The following is a 22,313-nucleotide window of genomic DNA, read 5'->3' as shown; positions in this document are numbered from 1 at the left end:
CCAAGTCGCTGATGAAGTCATTGAAGAGTATCAGTCCTAGGACCAAGTCCTGCGGGATCCCACTGCCCACACCCTTCCAGGTCGATACCGACCCATCCACTACAACTCTCTGGGTACGACCCTTTAGCCAATTCACCACCCACCGGACTGTGTAATCCAAGTCACAGCCTCTTAACTTGTTCACCAGTATGGTGTGGGATACCGTATCGAAGGCCTTCCTGAAGTCTGAGTAAACGACTCAACCTCTACTCCTGCGTCCAGGTGTTTTGTAACCTGGTCATAAAAAGAGACTAGATTAGTCAAGCATGATCTACCTGCTATGAACCCATGCTGGTTTCCCCTCAGCATAATTTTTCCTGCCAGGCTCTCGCAAATGTGAGCCTTAATTTTTTCGAAGACTTTGCCAAGGATGGAGGTGAGACTGACTGGCCTATAGTTGCCTGGGTCCTCCTTCCTCCCCTTCTTGAAAATGGGGACCACATTGGCCCTTTTCCAGTCCTATGGGACCTGGCCCGTGCGCCATGAGCGTTCAAATATTCCTGCCAGTGGCTATGCAATGACGTCAGCCAGTGCCTTCAGTACCCTCGGATAGAGCTCATCCAGGCCTGCCAACTTAAACACATCCAGTTCCTCCAAGTGCCTCTGTACCAGCTCAGGGTCTACGCATGGTAGTCTGGCGCCCTGCTGCTGCCTCTCTACAATCCCAGTGAGAGCCTTGTCTTGCCCCTCACTTAGGAACACTGAGGCAAAGAACACATTGAGGAGTTCAGCCTTGTTCCCCCTGTCCGTCACCAATTGCTTAGGCCCGTTTAGTAGAGGTCCTATTCCACCCTGGGTCTTCCTTTTACTCCCTATATATCTAAAAAACAATTTTTTGTTATCCTTAACTTGGGATGCCATCCTCAGCTCCGTGGTAGCTTGGGCCTGTCTAACTGCCTCCCTACAAGCACGAGCAGAGGAGGTATACTCCTCTTTGGTAATCTCTTCCCGTTTCCACTTTTTATATGCCCCCGTTTTAGCCCGTAGACTGCTCTGGATTTCTCTGATCAGCCAAGGAAGCCTCTTGGCCCCTTTCCCCCTTTTTCAATAATGACTCCAAGATCCCTTTCCGCCTCTGTGATTTCAAGAAGGGAACTCCCCAGCCTGTATGTATGCTGTGGATTCCTTCTCCCAAGGTGCAGCACCCTGCATTTGTCTACGTTGAACCCTGGTCTTATTTATTAGCCTTTTACTAGCTCCATAGGGATAGGGTTGGGACCTGTATCATTGGAACATAAACTAAATGAACTAAAAATCCAAGATTCCCTGGCATAATTACCAACGAAGCCATCTGCTTACAAAAAAGAACTGGTGCTTTACTTTCAGCTCAGTGTACCCCCATACTGAGCCCAACACAGCTGATTGAATCAGCTTTAGATAAATACCAAAAAGCCCTGCTCAAGTGCTCAAGCTATACAGATGCTGCAAGGCCGGGTCCAACTAACACACTGCTGCTCCTGGTAAATCACTTTTTTTTTAAACCATGTTAGTCAGTGGCACAATCGGGAAATAAAAAGGAGTTGGGGGGCAGTGCAGGGCAGGCCGGTGGGAATGGGGGATGAGCCTAGCAGTTGGGGGAAGCAGGGAGAATGCTTTTTGGACGCACATATGTGTATGGCCTGGGTGGGTGGGTCACCAAAATTGAGCCGAAGCCCCTAGGCAGGGGGAGCAGACATGATACTTTGGAAGAAGAAGGTCCATTGATCTCTGTGGCGGGGAACCTTTGGGTGCTTGCCACTTTAAGGGCTGAGCCAGGCTTCAGAAGAACCTGCAGGTGGCAGCAGACCCAATCGTGTGGTCACGTGATAGTCAGGAGACCACCTGATCGGTGGAGGGCTGGGCACCCTCAGCCCAGGGCCAGGGAGCAGGGCCAGCCAGTTGCAACTGGAGAGCTGAAGGGTGAACATCTCCCAGTTGGAGTACTGCTGCTCCCAGAACACCTGGAGGTCAAAGGTAGGAACTACGGGGATGGAGGAGCCTGTTCCTGGGAAATGATCTAAAACTACATCCTGCTGGGATTAGATGATGTGGTGGGGCGATCTTCAGGAAATGCCGTACCCATGCCTCCCCAGTGAAAGGCACATTTGGGGCGCTGGAAAGCCTTGGTCCCCATTGCTTTGTGGGTGCCCTGTGGAGGGGAAAAGCTAAGGGAATGTACCCCGACAGAAAAGCACAGGGCCCAGGCCCATTGAATGGGGCCTGAGGTGGGCTGCAGGCACGGCGACAAACACCTGAGGCCTGAGTGGACCCTAGGTTGCGTTAGGGGTCTTCACAAGTCTAGGGATACCTGAGGCCCAAGGGGCATAAGGCCCAGAGGCCCCAGTGAGTGGCTGCCAGAGACCATGTACAGTAGTCTGAGGGGGCCTGAAGGACTACGTATAGGCTGGCCGGAGCAGAGGCCCCAGTGAGCGCGGGGGGGGCATGTGGCCCAGGTATGTCTGATGACACCGGAGGCCAAGTTTGGGCCCCAGGCTGAGTGCACCCTAGCAATGGGGGAGTAATAGTGGATAGTGGATTGGATGCCATCTGCGAGGCATGGGACACAGTGTAGGGCTGGTATAGAGCCGTGTATTACACACTTGGCATCAGAGCATTAATGGGTAGCCTCCTGCCTAGAAACAACTTTTCTTAAATCACAACAAAGTCATGGCAGGAGAATTAAATGGGTGGGCCAACGTTAGTACTGGCCCTGGGCACTCTCCCTACCTGCTGTGGAACCACAAAGGGCCCCAGCCTGGCTACATCTGGCACCTGTCATGCCCCAGTGCCTCCCTTCCCCCAGGTGCTCTTGCCCCATATCTCCCTCTGTCCCTGCCATTGTCCCTGCCATTGTGTCTCTGCGCATGCCTGCCAGCAGGCACAGAAGGAGACAGGGTGCCAAGGTAGTGGGTGAGCTCCATAGCACAAGGGGGCTCAGTCCATAGCTCCTGACCGCCAAGAGGAAAAGCTCTGTGCCAGTGCTATCCTACTGTCACTTCCCACTCTCGTTACCCCACTCCTTCCAGCCCCAAGCAGCCTCTTGCAGGCTGGAAGGCTGCCAGCCTGCAAGGGGAAACCTGCGTGTTTCCTGTTTTTTCTCCTTTAAAAGAGAAAATCCACATTTTTCCATGTTTTTCTGTGGCGAATGGAATTATACAAGCAAAACTGACCCTAAGTTTAAGCAAGAACAAAAATACAAGTAATGTTATTCTCTCCTCTGGCTACCACTAGCCCCCTGAGAGTGTGGCCAGTATCTCCAAAAATCAGCCTTCCTGCTGATCCTGCCAGCCCTAGCTGCTGGGACCTTGGGGACTTCTCCAAGCTGGCAAAAATCCAAAGACCTTGGCCATCTTATAGACAGCCCTTTATAGTACTTCCAAGCTATGACCGCTACCCCCATCAGCATTGTCCCAGTTCTTCCAGAGTCTCCGAATCCTCCACAAATGTCCCTCCCTGGGATATCTGGCAAATATATATTTTTTTGGCCAATGGGCTATCTTTCTCAAATGCCTTTGCTGTAGAGGAGTGGATATTCCCATTACAGGAAGATGATGCCTTGGGTATTCAATCTATTAATGTCTCCTGCCTGTGATTGGGGATGGAAGTTGTCTTTGCCTTAGTATCACAATAGCAAGGAATATTTAGCAGTTACACCAGGGGTCAGCAATTATTGTGGCTGGAGGGCCACTTAAGGTGTTTTGGTGAGCTGTTGCAGGCAGGGAAGAGGGGTTACCTGGCTCCTCCCAGTGTAGCACAACAGGGCAATCGATTTGGCCCTGGGCCCATCTGATCCATATCCACTGCCAGGGGTGCCAGATGGGTGGATGGGCAGGGTCTCCATGGAGACTGACCTGGGACCCCTGCAGGCAGGGTGTGCACAGCTGAGCAGATGGGGTGGGGTCACAGGTGGGCAGGCAGTGGCATCTGGGAGCAGGGCAGATGGGTGGGGGCTGGGGCTGGGATCATGGGGTGGTGGTAGCGTGGGGCCAGGGCCTGGGGCAGAGCTGCGATCCACTCCCCCACATCCCTGCCCATAGAACCAGGGCTTGTCATAGGGACACATGGGAAGCACATTGCATCTCAGCCCCAGCCTGATGCTGTCACCACCCTGCAATCCTGGTCCCCGCCCACCCATCCTGCTCCCAGACGCTGCTCCTCACCGATCCATGGCTCCATCCCATCTGCCTGGCAGAGCCCACTTTGCCTGCGGGGAACCCAGGCTGGTCTCCATGGAGACCCTGCCTGCTTGCCCACCCACTCTGTCCAGACCCTGCCAGCAGTGGGTGCGTGGCAGACGGGCAGTGGGGTCGCGTCTGGCAATGGTGGCGGAGACACTGGCAGCAGCAGCCAGGCAGAATAAGTCACCGCTGCAGGGGCTGCTGGGAAGCTGACTTCAGCTGCCGCACCACCCCTGCCCATCATGTGCCTGGGGTTAATAGGATTGGCTGCGTGTGTCATGACTTAGGCTGCCCTCCTGTGCCTGGGCAGGTTGGGACTGAGGGACCCACTGTGGGCTGGATAGAATCCCTTGGCAGACTGGATCTATTTTGCCCATCCCAGAGTTGCATCTACTCTGTTTTCCTAAATTGTGTATCCCTCAGTCCCTTTGATTTAAACTATGACCAACCTCATAAAAGTATATACAGTATAACATAATGTATAAAATAACAGGAACATAAATGGATAGAGCATGATATGGACTTTGCAACAAGAGCACACTTGCTGTATTAGTGTAATAAACACAAGAAAAGTTTCCTGACATCCCCCAAACCATAGTAGGGTTTGTGCAAAGATTATTTAAAAAAACCCACCAAAATAAAGCAAAAATATTAATGCTCCAAATTATCAAAGAAGCATTCACACACATGAGGGTATACATTTAGCAAAATATTAGGGTGCCTATACATGGGCAGGGAGGCTGCTCCAACATGCTAGAATTGCAGTGTGTCTGAGCACTCTCAATTAATAGTCTGCTGAAACGTTGCAGTTTCTGTGCCCCAGCAGCCTCCTGCATCTCAACATCCCCACGCTTCAAAATGGCAGCAGCTGTGCTTTATCTAAAGCTCTTTCAAGTTTTAATGTGCCCCTGCCACCATTTTAAAGCACAGGAATGCTGATACACGAGACACTCCAGCTACTTTAATTAGAGTGGCTCTCAGAATCAATCTCATTAAATAAAGCATCCTTCCCCCCCACCCCTCACTTCTAGAGCACACATATAAAATGCCCTTAGAGACTTAGTAATTGAATGTACTCTACCTTTAGCCTGGTACCTCCCATAGCACTTGGCATGCCACAACAAACTATTAGTGTATAGTCTGCTGTGGTTTACTGTTTAATTCTCCTCAATAAAACTCAGGAGATGAAACAGTAATCACTCAAGAGTGAATCTGTCATTTCTAGGAGGCCACCTGCTGATTACATGTGATATAGGACAGAAACTCAACCTATTACCTATTTTACTAACTGTCAAGTTATTGACTGTAAAAGTTTTAGTGCAAGAGTTAAAACTATCAGTATGCTTATAGACTTGTCAGAAGCCATAAGATTTGCTGTTACCAGCAAATGGCAACTAAATAAAATATTCTTTCAAAACTCTTAAATGCATGTCTAATCCATGAAATAGTTTTTTTCAGTTCTAGTGTGCAACGGGAGTGTCTACTTTTGTGTTTTTATGTGGCTTTTTTGCTTCATTTTTATCTGTAACAACCAGTCTGCTGATGTGCCATTTTGTGTGTGGGTCTCACTTTTTCTCTGATCCAATGTGAAGGAAGGGTAATTTCCTTCCTTAAATGAGAAGCAGGGTTAAAAAGTCCTTGTATCCATTTTTCCCTTTCTTGCTTTTACCTACTCCTATCTCATATTGTAGGACTGAGACTGAGACTGGCCAGGCCTGTGTATAAGACCATATTTATCTCTGTTTATAGTAAACACACACCCAAAAATTCCTTTATTGAGCTGTAGCTGGTGTTACACCTTTCCCCTGAATTAGAAAACGAACAATCAAAATTAAATCACTCTTTACCACTGCCATTTTTCCTTCTTTCCCAAAAAGCACAAGTAAAAAGAGAACTGCGTTGATTTTTTTTGTGGACAGTGAGGCAAAGAACAGGTTTCTACACTGCTGACATGTCTTTGTTAATAATAAAGGCTTCGGTTGTGAGCATCTCCACTAATCCCTTTTTCACAACTGCGGCAGCAAGGCAAATGGACGGACAGTCTCTCAGGTTAGTCCCAGGTCATAAAGGGTTTTCATGTGAAATCTTTGGGTAGTTGGGGAAGAATGAGTAGTATTTCCCCAGTTTCTAGTCTCATCCCCCACAGGTAATGTTTTTCCCTTGCCAGAGGCCCTCAGTCCTGCCCTGTCTAGAGGGATTATAATGAACATACTTCTGTTGGTGAAATTGAGACTGACAAGGTATTTACATTCAGTTGTGGTTTGCTGTTACCAGTAATGGACCTTGATGCTTTATAAGATCTGCAAAGCAGTTTGCTTATGCAAAGGCTTGTCCATTGATCTCTGTACTCCACATATCATAAAAAGGGGTTCTAAAACTATTTCATAGCATGGATCACCTCCTTCATAGAGTATAACTTGTGGATGCCTCCCTTCCTGTTCAAACACTTGAATCTTCTCATTTCCATTTGTAGTCCTGTAACATCTTTGTGACATTTACTTACATGGATTAATAATACTAAGGAAGCACATGCTGCCTCTTTAAACTGTCAGTTAGGGCAGTGTAGCAGTAAGATGCAAGGAGAAACCAGAACTAAGCAGCCTGTGTTCCAGAGAGTACCGGTAGTTAACATGTCATGTTGGAACTGCTGTCATTAGCATGATGACCAACTCTCTCAGACTCCAAAGAAATTTGCTTCTATTTTCTCCATAAATTGTAGCCCATCTCCCTTCCACCTGAACTTCATCCTCCAGCTAATGTTGGAAAGTCTGAGCATTTGGTGCACCAAATACGGATGGAAAATACGTAGGAGAGATCAAACAACAACTGCGCACCAGAATGTATGCACGCCGGAAATCTATCGAAGACAGGAATACCCAATGACCGGTGGGGACACATTTCTCACAAGAAAACCACTCTCTCTCCAATCTCTGTCCTGATCCTCAAAGGAAACTTACACAACACTTCCCAGAGACGAGCCTATGAACTTCACATCATCAACCTCCTGGATACTAAAAATCATGGACTAAATATAGGCATTGGATTTATGACACATTATAACCTGCCTGACAGCTGACTTCCCAGGTACTTCTCCAGTATTCATCCCCCTTCTCTCCCCTCCACCCAGCCTGTCTCTCACCCATTGACTCCTCAGTCTACATTTTCACTGAGTGCTTGTCTTGTATGCATACCAGCCCAGCCTCTGGCTTCTTTACTTTTCATTCCATCCAGGAAGAGCACACACCAACTGCTGAAACTTCCTTAGCCTGACTAAGGGATTTTGAACCCAAAAGCTTGGTTAAAAATTGTTCTCCAACTATTTAAGTTGGTCTAATAAAAGATATCAGATTCACCCAAAGAACCTTGTCTGCCCATGTCCTTAGACCATCACGGCTACAACCTGCACCCCTGTAAGCTTCTACAGGGTGTTTTTTTTCTAGTAAGAAGTTGATATTTTACTAATCACTAGTAAAATAATAAAAATTACAAGTACAATATGTCATCCTTACCAATTTAAGACTATGAAAATAGAAAAGAAAACAAAAGATCCTATGAAAATGAAATTAGTTTAGTAGAAAAAGAAGATAATTAATATCTACATCAGGGGTAGGCAACCCCCAGCACGGGTGCCAGAGCATGGCACATGAAGAAATTTTGCTTGGCATGCATACCTCACGGCAGACAGTAGAGAAGCTGTGGCTCTACTGCCACAAGGATTGGGCCCCTCACAGCTGTCCCCTGCACACCAACATCTTACAAGTCAAGGTTGCGGGTGTTTTTGGCACTGTGCCAAAAAAAGACATTTCTGACCCCTGTTCTATATAATAGCTTGCACACCTAATAGTAAGCATAACACTTTGCACACTACTGTTTAGGTGTTGCATTACAAGATAGAACAGCAATGTGTATTACTGATTTATTTTATATAGACAGGCAGCTGTGAAAACAAAATCTTTGCATATGTGAAGCTCTTTTAATTTGATCTGTAACCTGCTGTAGGGAAAACAGTCTTCTGCTTCATGTTCAGTTGCTTAACCTACCAATTTGCTGCTGTATGCATCTGAGCAAACTATAACACTTGAGCACATGTTTTGTGGTCCTTATATCAGTTTTATCCTAGGGCCACGCTTTTTTTGTGATCCTTGTTTATTGGACCAACAGTATAGTTGGGAGAACTGTTGGATATGCTTTGGGGCATCAGGGGCCTTCCCTCAGACCTATTGGGAAAACAGATGTAAGCTGAGCTAACTATCAAAGAAAAGTCTCCTTGAAGGGATAGAGGAGGGCTGTGAACTAGGTTGTCATTGGCAGTCCCTTGATAAGAAGATGGGAGTCTTATAGTATATAGGGAAGTCATTGGTGAGTCCAGATATGACTGAAGAGGCCAACCTGAGATATGCACGTTTGAATGCAGATATGGCATACAGAAGAAAGGAGTGGGTCCTGGTGATGTCAAGTCACAGCCCTTTCCCTTTGTCTCTTTTGCCTAATCATCTGCATAGTGAGGCGAGTTTGCTCAAAACGGTTGATGCCTTGTACTTAATGGTGCCATTGAAGCCAATTCAGTGCTCAAGTCTCCCAGTTTCTGATGTTAATATTAACATGTGAATTAGGAATGAAGAGGTGTAAACAGGAGGGAACCCTGCCATCTAGTTCAGGGGTAGGCAACATTTTTTTGGCCGGAGTACCAAAAACCCCCACCATGCCTACCTTGGAAGGTGCCGGAGTGCCGGCATGCCAGAAAAACAAAATGAGGGCAGGGGGTACATAGTAGGATGCCCTGCTTGTGCCCCTTGCCCCCGACCCAAAGCCCCTGCCCCCCACCCAGGCTCTGTGGCTGGCAGCAGCTTCCCAAAACCTGGGCCTGCTGCAAACATCTGCTGCCTCTCCGCCCCGGCCCCGGTGTTACCAAATTTGCCCATTACTTTGGGGTGTGCTCATTTATTAAAGGATAGTTTCTAGGGTCTTGGTGATTCTGTCAATGTGCTGCTTGTGTTACTATATGGAGCTGTATTTCTCCCTTCTGCAAGCCCTCACCCCCAGTGGAGCTATCTTGCAGGACTCAATCTCAATGGGACTGGGTTCCTCCAGTCACCAAATCAGTCAAACACACACAAGTTAACGTGACACGCCTGACCTGGCCGGGCTGATCAGCATGGACAGGCTGACACCCTCATATGCCAAGAATCAGTTCATAAGAGCAACAATAAAATGCAGTTAGACACAAGCACACAGGTAAACAGAATCCCTCTGAATCCGGCTGGGCGTCCAGCTGACACCCTCATGGGCCAGCATTCAGTTCATAAGGGCACGTCTGAGTCAAACTGGGTCAATCAGCCTGTACAAGCTGATCCCCTTATGTGTTTCAAACTCAGCACATCCCAATCTTGGCCTCTTGATGAGCAGACCCCACAATAATTTAGGCTTCACAGGGATCTTTAGCATAAGTAAAAGAAGCGTTGCTGCAGAGCACAGGAGGAAAAAGAAGCAGAGAAGGAAAAATATACCCAATTACTACCAGTTTGCCTATAAAAGTTATTTATTGCTAAGCATATGAAATATATAATAGTACTAGTAGTAATAGACATGCAGAAGAAAAACAAACACAAACAATGACAATACTAACCTGGTTTCACTAAGTATTTGGGGAAACTTAGCTCAAGCTTAACTGATACAGTTCAGGTTCAGAAGTTTATGCCTAGAAAGAAGAGAGAACGCTGGGAATCTCACCGAGTCCACGGTACCCAGGCTGCAAAGCTGACAGGCACAGTCCGTAGCACAATCCTTGAAGAGAGAGACGATCTGTTCTTCCAGCGTCCCAAGAACGACAGGGGATGGTGTCAGCACAGGAGTTTTCTTCTTCTTCTTTCTTCTTTCCCTTTTCTTTCCTGCTTCTTCTTTTTCTTTCTCTTTCTTCTCTTTTTTTTTTAAGCACACACACTTACAGATTTTTATACCCTCAGTTCAGCTGCTTTGAAGCACCCTCAGTAGTGTAAATCATTGTCTTTTCTATTGACAAGGGGTTATCTGGTTTGGACCATCTCAGGAAACTGATTGATAATCAGGAAACACTTAAGATTAGGGAGTAACCCAAATACTTGGGAGCCAGCTTGAGATTCCTATGGATGGCAGATATCCTGATGGGATATCTCATGGTTTCTTCAGGAACAATAGATAGCTTGCAGCATCAGGATTTTGGATTTTTACTTGTTGTGCACAAGCCTCAGCTTAGCATGACTTTTCCAGATTTTACTATAGTCTTTTAACAGACTTAAAGCAATTATTGGGGTGCTCATAACCTTTTGTGGAGAGGACTCCCACCAGTCGTCTCGGGAAAGATACGACAACACCTGGGATTAGGGCTCCAGCAGGCTGGATGCTGTGATGAACCCTTAACCATTGTTCAAATGTTGCCCGTACCCCCTCTGACTCGGTCTCTTGCCTCAGCATTCCCTAACCCAGCAACCGAGTTTTAGTCAATCAAGTTTAAATAGGCTTCCCATAGTGGGACCGGGGAATGTACGGACCAAGATGCCTATTAAACTTAGAGCTGTGTGTGTGTGTCTGGGGGGAGAAAAGTCCTTAGCAAATCCAGATTAGAACTGGTCTGATAAATGCTGAGCTGGGTGTGTGTGAACATGGGTTAATTAAAATTGGAAGCACAGATTCCCCATCATGCAGCGCTCTCCTGCTTCTCTGGTCCCAGAATTCACTGCAGTCTCTGCTTCAGGCTTTCTGTTTCCCATCTCTCATGTAAATGAATGGTCATCTGGTTCCATCTCAGATGCAAATGAGATCGAGGGCAGTTGTTTACTCTTATCACCCTTATCTGGAGAGTTTTAGGTGCATCTCTCACTGCATCTTAATCAGTTTTGTTTAGGTAGAGGAGGGGAGGGAGGGGGGTGAGTTCTTTGTGAGTCAGACAGACTGCATCCTGTGCCAGGGTTGCCCAAGAATACAGAGCTGAGGCGTAACACCGGCCCCAGCTGCCTCCCAGCTGCCTTCCTTTGCGTACACGGGAGCAGCGTGGGCAGCAGCGCGCGGTTGTGCCCCTCGCTGCTGCCCCTACCTGCAGGGGAAGTGTGGCAGGGCAGTGGGGAGCTCAGAGCAGGCAGCTTTCTGCTCTCCTCACTGTGCTCTGCTGCCCTGGGTTCCAACGCTGCTTTGCAGAAGTGGCGAGGGCAGCACAGTGGGGAGCATTGCCGGTATGTGCTTTCTCCCCAGAGCCCGGAGCCAGGTCTGGGGCTAGGAGGCAGCAGCTGTTTGCAGCTGGCCCAGGTTCTGGGTAGCTGCTGACAGCCACAGCCTGGGTAGCTTGCAGCAGGGCTTTCATGGGAGCAGCCCAGGCTCCGTGGCTATCAGCAGCTACCCAGAGCTGGGGCTGGGGCTGGCTGCAGCCGGGAGGCTACATATAGCTTCTGCCCTCCTGCCTTGGGCTCAAGCCCCAGCTTTCTCCTGGCTCCGGGCTCTGGGAAGGCATCAAGTGCTGGCACTGCACCTGTTGGGACTGGGGTCGGGGGCAGGGAGGCAGCAGCTGTTTATAGCCTCCCGGCTGTGGCTGGCCCTGGCTCTGGGTAGCTGCTGATAGCCACAGAGCCCAGGCTGCTCCCAGCAGGGCTTGCAGCGTCCCAGCTGCCTGCTGAAAGCAGCCCGGGCTCTCGGCTGGCAGCAGCTACCCAGAGCTGGGGCCGGCTGCAACCAGAAGGCTGCAAACAGCTGCACTGGGCTCCAGAGCCCAGGCATCAGCTCTGTACCGGGGCGTGCACACGTGCCTGGGAGCAGGCAGTGGGGGAGGGTCCTGAGGCAGCACAACCCCAGTCTTTCCTCTGCTCCCAGCACAGAGCTGTGACTGGGCTCCGGAGCCTGGCGCAGCTGTTTGTAGCCAGCCTGGGCTCTGAGCAGCTCCATGCTGGCAGTGACTGCACGCACACCTCAGGGCGGGCTGCGCTACCCTGCTGTCTGCCTTAAGGTGCGTGTGCAGTCACTGCCAGCATGGAGCTGATGCCGGAGCTGTGGAACCTGGCGCAGCTGTTTGCAGCATCCTGGCAAACTGGCTGCATCCGGCCCCAACTCTGGGTAGCTGCTGCCAATCATGCAGCCTGGGCTGCTCTCAGCAGGGCTTGCAACCTCCCAGCCCCCTGCTGGGAGCAGCCCAGGCTCTGTCACTGGCAGCAGCTACCCAGAGCCGGGTCTGGCTGTGGCATGCCGAGCAAAATGGCCTCGTGTGCCATACTCAGCACGTGTGCCAGGGTTGCCGACCCTGATCTAGTTGGTGATGGAAGGAGAGCATTCAAGAAAGGGGGTAGTTATCTGTGAAGTTCAGTGAATTGATTGGCAGTATTTGTAAGCTTGTAATAAACTGTAAAGCCACCGTCTTTATAAAGGCCAGATTTTTTTTTTACTGTCCAGTAGAATTATTAATTTCTGTTCCCAGGCTCTTTCTGTGGAGGCGTTTTATAAATTCCTTTTGAGCAAAAGGATGGCGAGGTCATGAAAAAGAATGGTTGTTCTGTGAAAAATGTTCTGCTACTGGTGTTCATTTGTTTGTCCTTTATGTTTTTTCTGTGAGTGGATTCTGGTGTGTAGTTCATGTCTATTTTCTTTTTCACCCACATAGTTTCCATGGGGCATCTGGTACACTGGATGAGAATACCATATTCTGTGATATAGAATCATAGGATTATAGACTTCAGGAGGTCACCTAGCCCAACCCCCTGCTCAAACCAGGACCATCTCCAACTACATAATCCCAGCCAAGGCTTTGTCTACCCAACTCTTAAAAATCTTTAAAGATTGAGATTCTACAACCTTTCCGGTTAACCTGTTCTAGTGCTTTACTACCATGCTATTGAGAGAGTTTTTCCTAATATCTAACCTAAGCTGTCCTTGCCGCAAGTTGAGACCATTGCTCCTTGTTCTGTCATCTGCCACCTCTAAAAACAGTCTAGCGCCATCCTCTTTAAAACCACCCTTCAAGTAGCTGAAGGTTGCTGTTAAATCCTGCCTCAGCTGTTAAATCCCCCCTACGCCCAGCTCCCTCAGCCTCTCCTCATAAGCCATGTGCCTCAGCGACCTCGCCATTTTTGTTGCCCTCTGCTGGACTCTCTCCAATTTGTCCACTTCCTTTCTGTAATGGGGGGCCCAAAACTGCACACAGTACTCTAGATGTGACCTCACCAGTGCCAAATAGAGGGGAAGAATCACCTCTCGATCTGCTAGCAATACTCCTGCTAATGCAGCCCAGTATGCTACTAGCTTGGCAACAAGGGCACACTGGCTCATATCCAGCTTATTGTCCACTGTAACCCCCAGCTCCTTTTCTGCAGAGCTGCTGTTTAGCCAGCATGTGTATGATCTGGGGATTCTTATGGTTCTTTTGTATTATCCTACACTTTGCAGCAAATGTTCAAGAAACCAGTCTGGTATAGTGTTTTCATATCATTCTGTTTCAAGCCTTACTCCTTGATAGACTTTGTTCCCCACCCCTTACATTTTAATATGTTGCCACTCTTTGTTGCCATGATGCAAAGCCTGTGATTTTAGTGTTTTTGTGTGACCAGTGTTATGTATCTTTGGGATGCGGGTGGGGTGTGAAGTTACTCTCTTAGTCCTTGTGTGGCTACTTGTTGGTATGTAGAGATCATTTTTTTGCAGGATTGTTATATCCTTGTTTTTGCTGATGGGTGGGGAGTAGGCAGAACCTTGGCTCTTCTACTGCTTCCCTACTTCCCTTACTGGCCTGAGCTGCATGGGCAGGGAAATAACTGGTCCACTAGGAGATTGATGTAGACTACTTTTTCTCTCCCAGAGCAAGAGGGAAACCAGGTACCAAATGATGAGTGTTTGGTTACTAGGTTCCCTGAGGCAGTGCAGCTGCATCCTGCCCTTTTACTTGGGGTTTGCGATGCGGTTAACAGTGTAGACCTTTGTAATCAAGGCAAACTGACTTCAATATGCGATTTGTGTGTTTCTCCAGGGAAGGAGGACACGGTGTGAAAATTAAATACAGAAGGAGCTAAGGCAGAACAGCAAGCTGCTCTGATAAATAAAATTGGCCATAGAGGAAATAGCTCCTTTTCTTTTTTTTGGAACTATTGAAAGAGGCAAAATGACCAGAGATTCTTATTACAGATAAAAGGCCTTGAAGGGCACTTTGCTTCGTGCTTTATGCTCTTCAGCTGATGTTCAAGAGATAACTGGGGTTGGCCCTTGGTCTAATCAAGTCAAAACTTTGTAACAGAAAACTAAGAAAGCTCAGCCACTTTTAACTGCATTAGATCAGGGATGGGTAAAATATGGCCCATGAAACAAATCTGGCCCACCAGATAATTCTATCCGGCCACGTGGCTGTTCCTCTGAAGGAGAATTGTGTCTGGCCTGTAGCTGCCCTGGCTTTCAGCACCTTGCACCCTTCTCCCTTTCTTGTGTTGCAGCTGGCTGCAGCAGCAATTCCACTGGCCAGGCAGCCACTTCCCTCCCTGACCCAGCTGACCCCCTCAGACCGGCATACGTTCCAGGGCAGGGCACACTGAGCTTCTGGCCAGGATTCTGCCTAGCAAGGCTGTCTGCGCACAGCGTTGACCCTGCACCCGTTCTCAGACCAGACAGCACAGCCCCTGGCGAGAGTCAAAGCTCAAGTATGGTTCTTCCCACTGGCGGGGGGGCAGAGTGGGTGCTGGTGGGAGAGGGGACGTGGGGCAGGGGGACAGCTGGGAGCCATGGATTATCTGCTTCAGCTGTGCCCATGTGGTCCAAAGCAGCATGCTGGGAACTAAGGGCAGGGAATGGGGTGCAGGGAGAAGGGAAGAAGACAGGATGGCACTGGCCTGGCCAGGATCGGGTAACCCACAGCTCCTGGCCCCCTTCTCACTGCACCCTATCCCAGGCCAGGTTGGTGCTGCATTGTGTTCCTACATGCTGCTTTGGACCACCTGGGTGCAGCTGAAGAGGCTGGTGGGAGAGGGGGTACAGGGAGAGCTGTGGGAAGCTCATGTGTGTGTCTACATGTGTGTGTGGCCCTTCAGCCCAAATAATTGCCCACCCCTGCATTAAATGAACACAGGGCAGGAGGAAACAACTCAGGAACCATATACTACTTAGATCATGAAGAGCATGGTTGCACACAGTAGGTGTGTGCAAAGTTGGCAGTATTCAATTTGGATTCAGATTAAGCCTGATTCAGGGGACAGTGATTGGATTCGCTGACTGAGATCACTGTCCCAATTCGATTCGGCCAAATCTGAAGATTCAATTCTGATTGGGAGAATCAGTGATTCGGCCATAGGTACAGCTTTATAGGTTTTTTCTACATACCTTGAGGTACCAGGTGTGGCTCATGAATGCTGAGATGGTGGGGCAGATGGAGCGTCCCACAGAAGTGCAGGGGGGCCCCCGCATGCTCGCTGGCGGACCTGAAAGTGGATCAGAAGTACTTCACAAGAGAGCCACACGTGTGATCAGAGGATGAGATCAGGCCTAATGAAGCGAGGCTGAAAGCTATGGGACTCTTCAGCCTGGTAAAGTGCAGGCTCAGGGGTGACCTGGTGGCCACCTATAAGTAAATAAGGGGTGTGCCTCAGGATCCGGGGGATCTTTTCTGTCCGAGTCCCCAGGGCCTGGAATAGACTCCCTCCAGAGGTGGCGCAAGCACCTACTCTGGACTCCTTTTAAGAAGCGTTTGGACACTTATCTTGCTGGGATCCTTTGACCCTAGCTGACTTCCTGCCCTTGGGGCAGGGGGCTGGACTCGATGATCTTCTGAGGTCCCTTCCAGCCCTAATGTCTATGAAATCTATGTCTGTAAGCTTTTGGGCATCAAATGCCCTTCTTCAGGCCTTCTATTATTTTCATAGTAACTTTGATATATGAAAATGTGATATTGATGGATTCTCTGCTGTGCCAAATGTAAACCCTGTAACAGTCTTTTTATAAGGTTCCTGTGGAATATGACTGCATATGTTTTAACTCTGTCTCTTGACTACTGGCTTTCCTGAATATGTGCAGTATGACTTGTGGATTTCATTAAACATTGGATGTCATCACTTCAGGGAAAAATAGTTAGATAGTTTCAAAAATAAGTCACCACGCTTTCTAATAACAGGAAAAGATCAGTTCTCGTTGAGGCAAGCAGTATAAAATGAATATGAATTTTCAGAGATCAAGCCTTTTTCAGAGATGAGGTGTCAGGAAATGGTAGGAAACTACTGAAAAATGAAGTAATTTTTTTTTTCTTGGTCATAATTCCCAAATTTTCCAAAAATCAGTTCTCCCCCTCAATGAATGCATATGTGAAATTTTCAAATATATCAGTTCATGAGGAAGTAAAATATTTGGTTTCAAATTGAGTCAGGAGAAATTGCTGTGTCTTAATTATTGAAACAAAATAAAACAAGCCATAAACAAGAAGTACTACGTTTTCTTTTAGTGGCTAAACACGAATGCAGCTACCAAGAATTGCTGAGAATAGAAGCATGTGTAAAGCAATATTTGTAAAGTACATTTCTCTGATTTTCTGAAGTTTATATACAGGGTGGGCAGGTTTCTGGAAAGGAAACCCTGACTATCAAGTTTGGCAGACAGCTTGAAGTTAATAACTGTGGCACTAAATACATGGTTCTCCAAATTATTCCAGCAATAATTCACCAGACCAGAGGCAATTATTTTAAACTAAAACACAGTCCAATCACATGCAATGAAATAACGCAAAGCAAACTTACTGATGAGATCCTCACCCTGCTACAGCTGCTTATGCTGTGTAAAAGACCCAGAACAACTAGTGAGACTCTAAAAGCCTTATATCTAATGGAGGATTCTCCTGGTGCACACACTGTTTGAAGACATCGTGGACAACTGTCTCCCTAGCTAGCTGTGGTGCAGGGAGTGTTTTGGGGGTAGCAGGGATGTGAAGCATATGATCACTGTAGATACTGTATTTCTATGCAGATTCCAGACTGTATTTCAGGCCTGGGGAAGCAGCCATTGTGACAGGCTCAGGGCCAGAGGGACAGCTATGATGTGTCTAGTGGCTTTGGCGCTCCTGCATGGCTCTGCTTCTAATGTCACCCTCCCTCAATTGCTTGGCTGCCACGCCTTGTTCTTATTGACAAGTGAGTAAGGGAGGCTGCCCACGGGCCTTAGAGTGAGCCATAATACTGATAAATCTCACACCAGGTCTCTCCTGGACCCCACTGATCTCAGTCTACCCCTCACACCTGATAGGCACTTCTCGGCCTGCCTGTGCCCCTGCAGGGCACCTGTAACCTTAACAGCAAATTGCGTGGCTCTGTTCCCCCCCCCCCCCCACACACACACACAATGCCCCAAGCCTCGTGGGTGTTATCACTATAAGGTTAAGTTCACATACTTGGGCCCTCAGAGCCCAGAGTTTCTCACTCAGCCTTTTCCCTGAGCTCCTGGACCCCACTAGTCTCATGTTCACCCTCTGGACCCCTGGTCCCATGCTCCTCCTCTCTCTCTGGGCTCCCAAACCCCTGGTACAGCTCTCTTCTCTTCTCTGAGCCCATGGGCCTTCTGGTCTGACTGTCAGCTAACCCCTAGTTCCTGAACCTCTGGGTCCCACGCTCAGACACTCTCTGTCTCTCAGCCCTGGTTTGTGTTTCTGGATCCTCTGATTACTCCCAGCCCACCTTGGGATCATGGATCTCCACAGATCCTCACCCTCTAGGCCAGGGGTTTTCAACCTTTTTGGGTCAGCATACGCCCAGTAGCCAGATGCAGAGCAGTGTACCCCCGGCAGCTGGACGCGGAATGGAGGGGAGCTGGCACACGGCCGAACACAGAGCGTCAACAATCACTGCATGCACCCTTCCCCCGCCCCCTGCATCTGACCAGGCGGGTGGCACCTGGGTGGAATGGTGCATGGTGCCACTCCATCACCGCCTGCCAATACCCCCTAGGGCCTTATCAGGTACCCCCTGCTCTAGGCCCTTGTACTCCCTGCTGGGCCCCACTCTCAGCTTGGGCTGCCAGCCCTCTGAATACGCCTTGCCTGCCCCTGCAGGGCGCCAGGCTGAACTGCTAACACAGCTTAATGAACACCTGGCAGGCACTCAAGCCGTCTCTTGGCTTAACATAAATCAGGGGTGCCTGCCCATATAACTAAGCCTCTATCTGCCCTAGGTACCTTTCTTTGTTCCCTATGTTGCAAAGTGGCTTTCTTTTAGCATTCAGGAGCCCTGCTGCTAGGAGCTCCTTACTTCATGGCTCCCAGGGCTGGACTGGCTCAGCGCCAGGACTTATTATATAGCTCCAGCCTAGACTGCTGCCATCAGGTGAGTCCTTAATTAACCCCCTTTGCCACCTGCCAGCCGCCTCTGAGTTTGCTTGCTCCCTTAAAGGAGCAGTCACACCCCAGTGCCCTGCTACAGCCATAACTGAGACAGACCCACAGGACTGCCCGTTGGGGTCCTTCCTGGCCCTCAGAACAACTCAGGATAAGGATGGTACAGAAGTGGCTTAAAGTCTATATAGCTCCATCCACCTAAGTTACAAGGTCTGTGCTTAATAGTTTTGATTCGGTAAAACCATCTCCTCGAATGAATTTGTAGAAATGATATTGTGCACTTTTGGGGGGAAATAATTCACACTCAACAGCCCAAAGAGAAAGCTTCAAGTTTTTCAGTACACTTTATTACAACTTTACATGCTGTGACAAAATGCCTTGCAAAAGCTGTTCCTAATTTACATAGTGGGTCCTTATATGAAAGTGTAATCATTTTAAAAGAATAGTGAATTTACTTGGTTTGGCTACATTATTTCATATCACATGAGGCTCTCCACCCTGTTTTAAATAATTTGTGTAATGAATATTATCTTAGCCAAAATGACCCTTGTCACTACTAAGATACATTGTGAATCGTAAGAGTCCATTTCAGAAAATTAGAAATCAGTTTTGACCCTGATTTGATTGATACTGGTTCAACAGGCAGAAGATGAACTTGAATGAAACAAGCTTTACTCTTTGCTCATTAGATATTAAATAACAAAGTGTGTGTTGCCTATCCACTTCCTCTGTTATGCTTGTGCCCCATTCGCCAAAACAAGAGAAGCCAACACAGTTATCATTTTGTATGATTCTGTCCAAATGGTCCAAAGCTCAGTAGCACCTTTTAAGTACCAGTTGATTTGAAGCACTTGAGTGCTGTGTGTTCCTAGCCAAAAACTGTTGCCAGGAAAGCTCTGCTGCATGAGAGCACTGGCAAATGCTTTCTGGGAACACTACACTTTCTCTTGCAAACAATTGAAGGGGAGAGCAAAATGAGAAAAATATGGGTAAGTATTACTCATGGAAATCCAAAAAGTGGAAGGAAAAAATGGTACGGGAGAGACTGGACAAAACATGGACAGAATTGACTAAGAGGGGATAGAAATGTATTTTGTTGGCAGAAAGAAAATGGAACAAAAATACTCACATATTTTTTCTTGCATCCCTTTGACTTGATTTTCTTTTTATCTCTCATCTTCTCTACATTGGAAAGATGCACTAAGACCATTCTACTCTTTTCTGGCAGAAATTTGTGTGTACACGCCTTGTGAATCAAAATAACAAAACCACTTTGCAGTCACTTTCTCTGTCTTGGTAGGAGCTATGTGAGTATACAACTACATAGGTTCATGTAGTCCTTTCACCGCTGTTTAACGCTGTGTTGGCTCACCCTTGACATGACCCATCGGACTATTTTACATTCCAGGACCATACCTCCCCTTTCCTTTAAATGGAAGATGCCAGAGATTGCAGGGTAGATTTGCAATTTATAGACTAAAATAGATTGTATATTATACAGTACAAACTTTTGTGGACTGAAGCTCACTTCATCAGATGCTGTGAAAGGATGTGCACAAAGTAATGCAACTGCACCACTCCTAGATCCACCCCGGCTTGCTCCTGTGCCCTTAAGAAGGCCCCCTTAAAGTACAGCCCAGTCATCTGGACTCCGTTCCCCCTTAGACTCTCCTTCCAGCGGATTCTACCCCTAAGTTTATTAAAGTCTGCTTTTCTGAAGTCCAGTGTCCTTATTGCTGCGTGCCTTCCTTCTTTCCCATAGGATCTTGAACTCTATCATTCCATAGTAACTGTTACCTATTATCTTCTATCTTCACATTCTCAACCGACTGCTCTGAGTTTTTGTGAGTGGGAAGTCAAAAAAACTTTCCCCCTGTTTGACCTCTCTACCAGCTGTGTCAAAAAGTTGTCCCCAGCACACTCCAGGAATTTAGTGGACTATTTTTGTGATGCTGTGTTACCCTCCCAGCAGATGTTCTGGTAATTAAAGCTCCTCATGAGAACCAGGTCCAGTCATTTGCAAGCTTCCATTAGTTGTTGAAAGAAAGCCTCATCTACTTCCTCCTCCTACATATCTGAACACATGTATGTTGCCTCTGTATATAGGACCTCCTTTTTTTCCCCTGCCTGTCTATCCCTCTTGAACAAGCTGTACCCATCCATGACCATACCAGTCATGTGAACTATCCCACCATGTCTCTGTAACCCCAATTAGATCATAATTCTGTATTTATGCAATAATACCACAGTAATAACCAGGCACAACATGTTGTCAAAAATAGCACCTTAAGAAAATCATTTTGGTGCTGAAAGAGAGTGATCAATTGGGTTATTGTGTCACTTGCTGAAGCTAGTGGAATTGACTTTTACATGAAGTAACTTGATGTAGGTTATTAAATGCATGTGTATACTTAGCACTGTGTATTTAGATTTCACTTTTGTAAGGGCTTTCTACGAATAATGTTTGTAAGGGCAGAAGAGTTTGCCTTACTTTGGCACTGGTGTGTTTTGCTTTCATAAATCAGGATCATATAGAAAATATGTATTCTTAATTCAATATAATTAAAATACAGAGAAATTGAACATCACATACAAAATGTTTCAGGCAAGAAGAGAAAAAAAAACCTTGAGTGTAAAAAATAATAAATAATATCTATAAACACAGTATATTTATAAGGAGAGATTGGGAGAGAGGAGAACTACTTCAATTCTTTTATGTTTTAAAGCCCTGGTAAGTATCTGTCTAGAAGTCGGTGGAAGTAATTCCAGTAGTGAAGATGGTGGGTTAGTTTCATAATTTACTGAGTTGATTTTTTAAAATTGTTAATTATGATACACCTGTATTCTTAACAGTTCCTCTGTGATTATGAAAGGAAAATTCATTGGAAACAATAAACATACAGTCTACAGGTACATTTAAGATGTATATTTTCTTAATCTTGTATCTGGGAAACAGGTACTCAATGTCCTTCCCCCCCTCCAAGCAAAATGCTAAAGAGAGTGGAACTTTAAAGAATAAAGGAGAATAGACATAAATTAAATTGTGTTTGAAGGTTGTGAAATGGGCTGACAAAATCAGGACTTCTAGCATTTATCTTGTCCTTTATGTCTCTTTGTGCTTAGGTATAACTAGTTTCTGTCATTTTACATAGTATGCTGCCCTTGCCTTCTAACTACTGTGCATCAAGCACTGATCCCTGATACTTAAAACAAAGTATAGGTGCTGTTTGTTGGTGTTGCTATATGCAGGCTATTTTATCTGCCTTAGAATCCTAAAGCTATCCAGTTAATACAGTTTACACATATGAGCCTGGCATCTCTGTGATTTTAATTATTCAGAAACTCCTCCCTTTCCTCCTCACCTTTGGATGTAGACTGTACCAGACTTGTGAAGCAAACAGTTGCTTTTAAACATAATCTGAAACTTAAAGCTGATATCTTACCGTGCAGCTTTCAAAGTTTTGGTGTTGTGACCTTAACAAAAAAGTAATCATAAATATATTGGATCATTTTTTTTTTAAGCATAATTTCCATTTTTTATCAGGGATCCCCATCGGCACCAAGGATGAATCCTTCTTAAAAGAACTGGTTCTTATGATCATCATGTAAATTCATTGCATGCTTTTACAGTGTAAATTATAATCTTCTTTTTCATTGTTACATGATTTTTTAAAACAAACTAATTCACATCTAAACTATATTATATTGAGATCAGTATAGTTTCATAGTAGCTAGGGTCAGGAGGATCCTGAACAGATCATCTAGCCTGACCCCCTGCCACAGGCAGGAATGAATGCTGGGTTCACAAGACCCCA

General features: G+C 46.9%; 1 protein-coding gene across 3 annotated transcripts in view; it reads left to right on the top strand.

Annotated features, from left to right (window-relative positions):
- Positions 1-22,313, top strand: part of FAM171A1 (family with sequence similarity 171 member A1) — a 130,301-nt gene that overhangs the window by 33,087 nt on the left and 74,901 nt on the right. The gene's annotated exons all lie outside the window — the stretch shown is intronic.

This window comes from Alligator mississippiensis, chromosome 5 (genome assembly GCF_030867095.1).
Source record: "Alligator mississippiensis isolate rAllMis1 chromosome 5, rAllMis1, whole genome shotgun sequence".
Taxonomy (NCBI): Eukaryota; Metazoa; Chordata; order Crocodylia; family Alligatoridae; genus Alligator; species Alligator mississippiensis.
The sequence above is the reverse complement of the archived record's forward strand: the minus strand, read 5'-3'. Positions and strand labels throughout refer to the sequence as shown.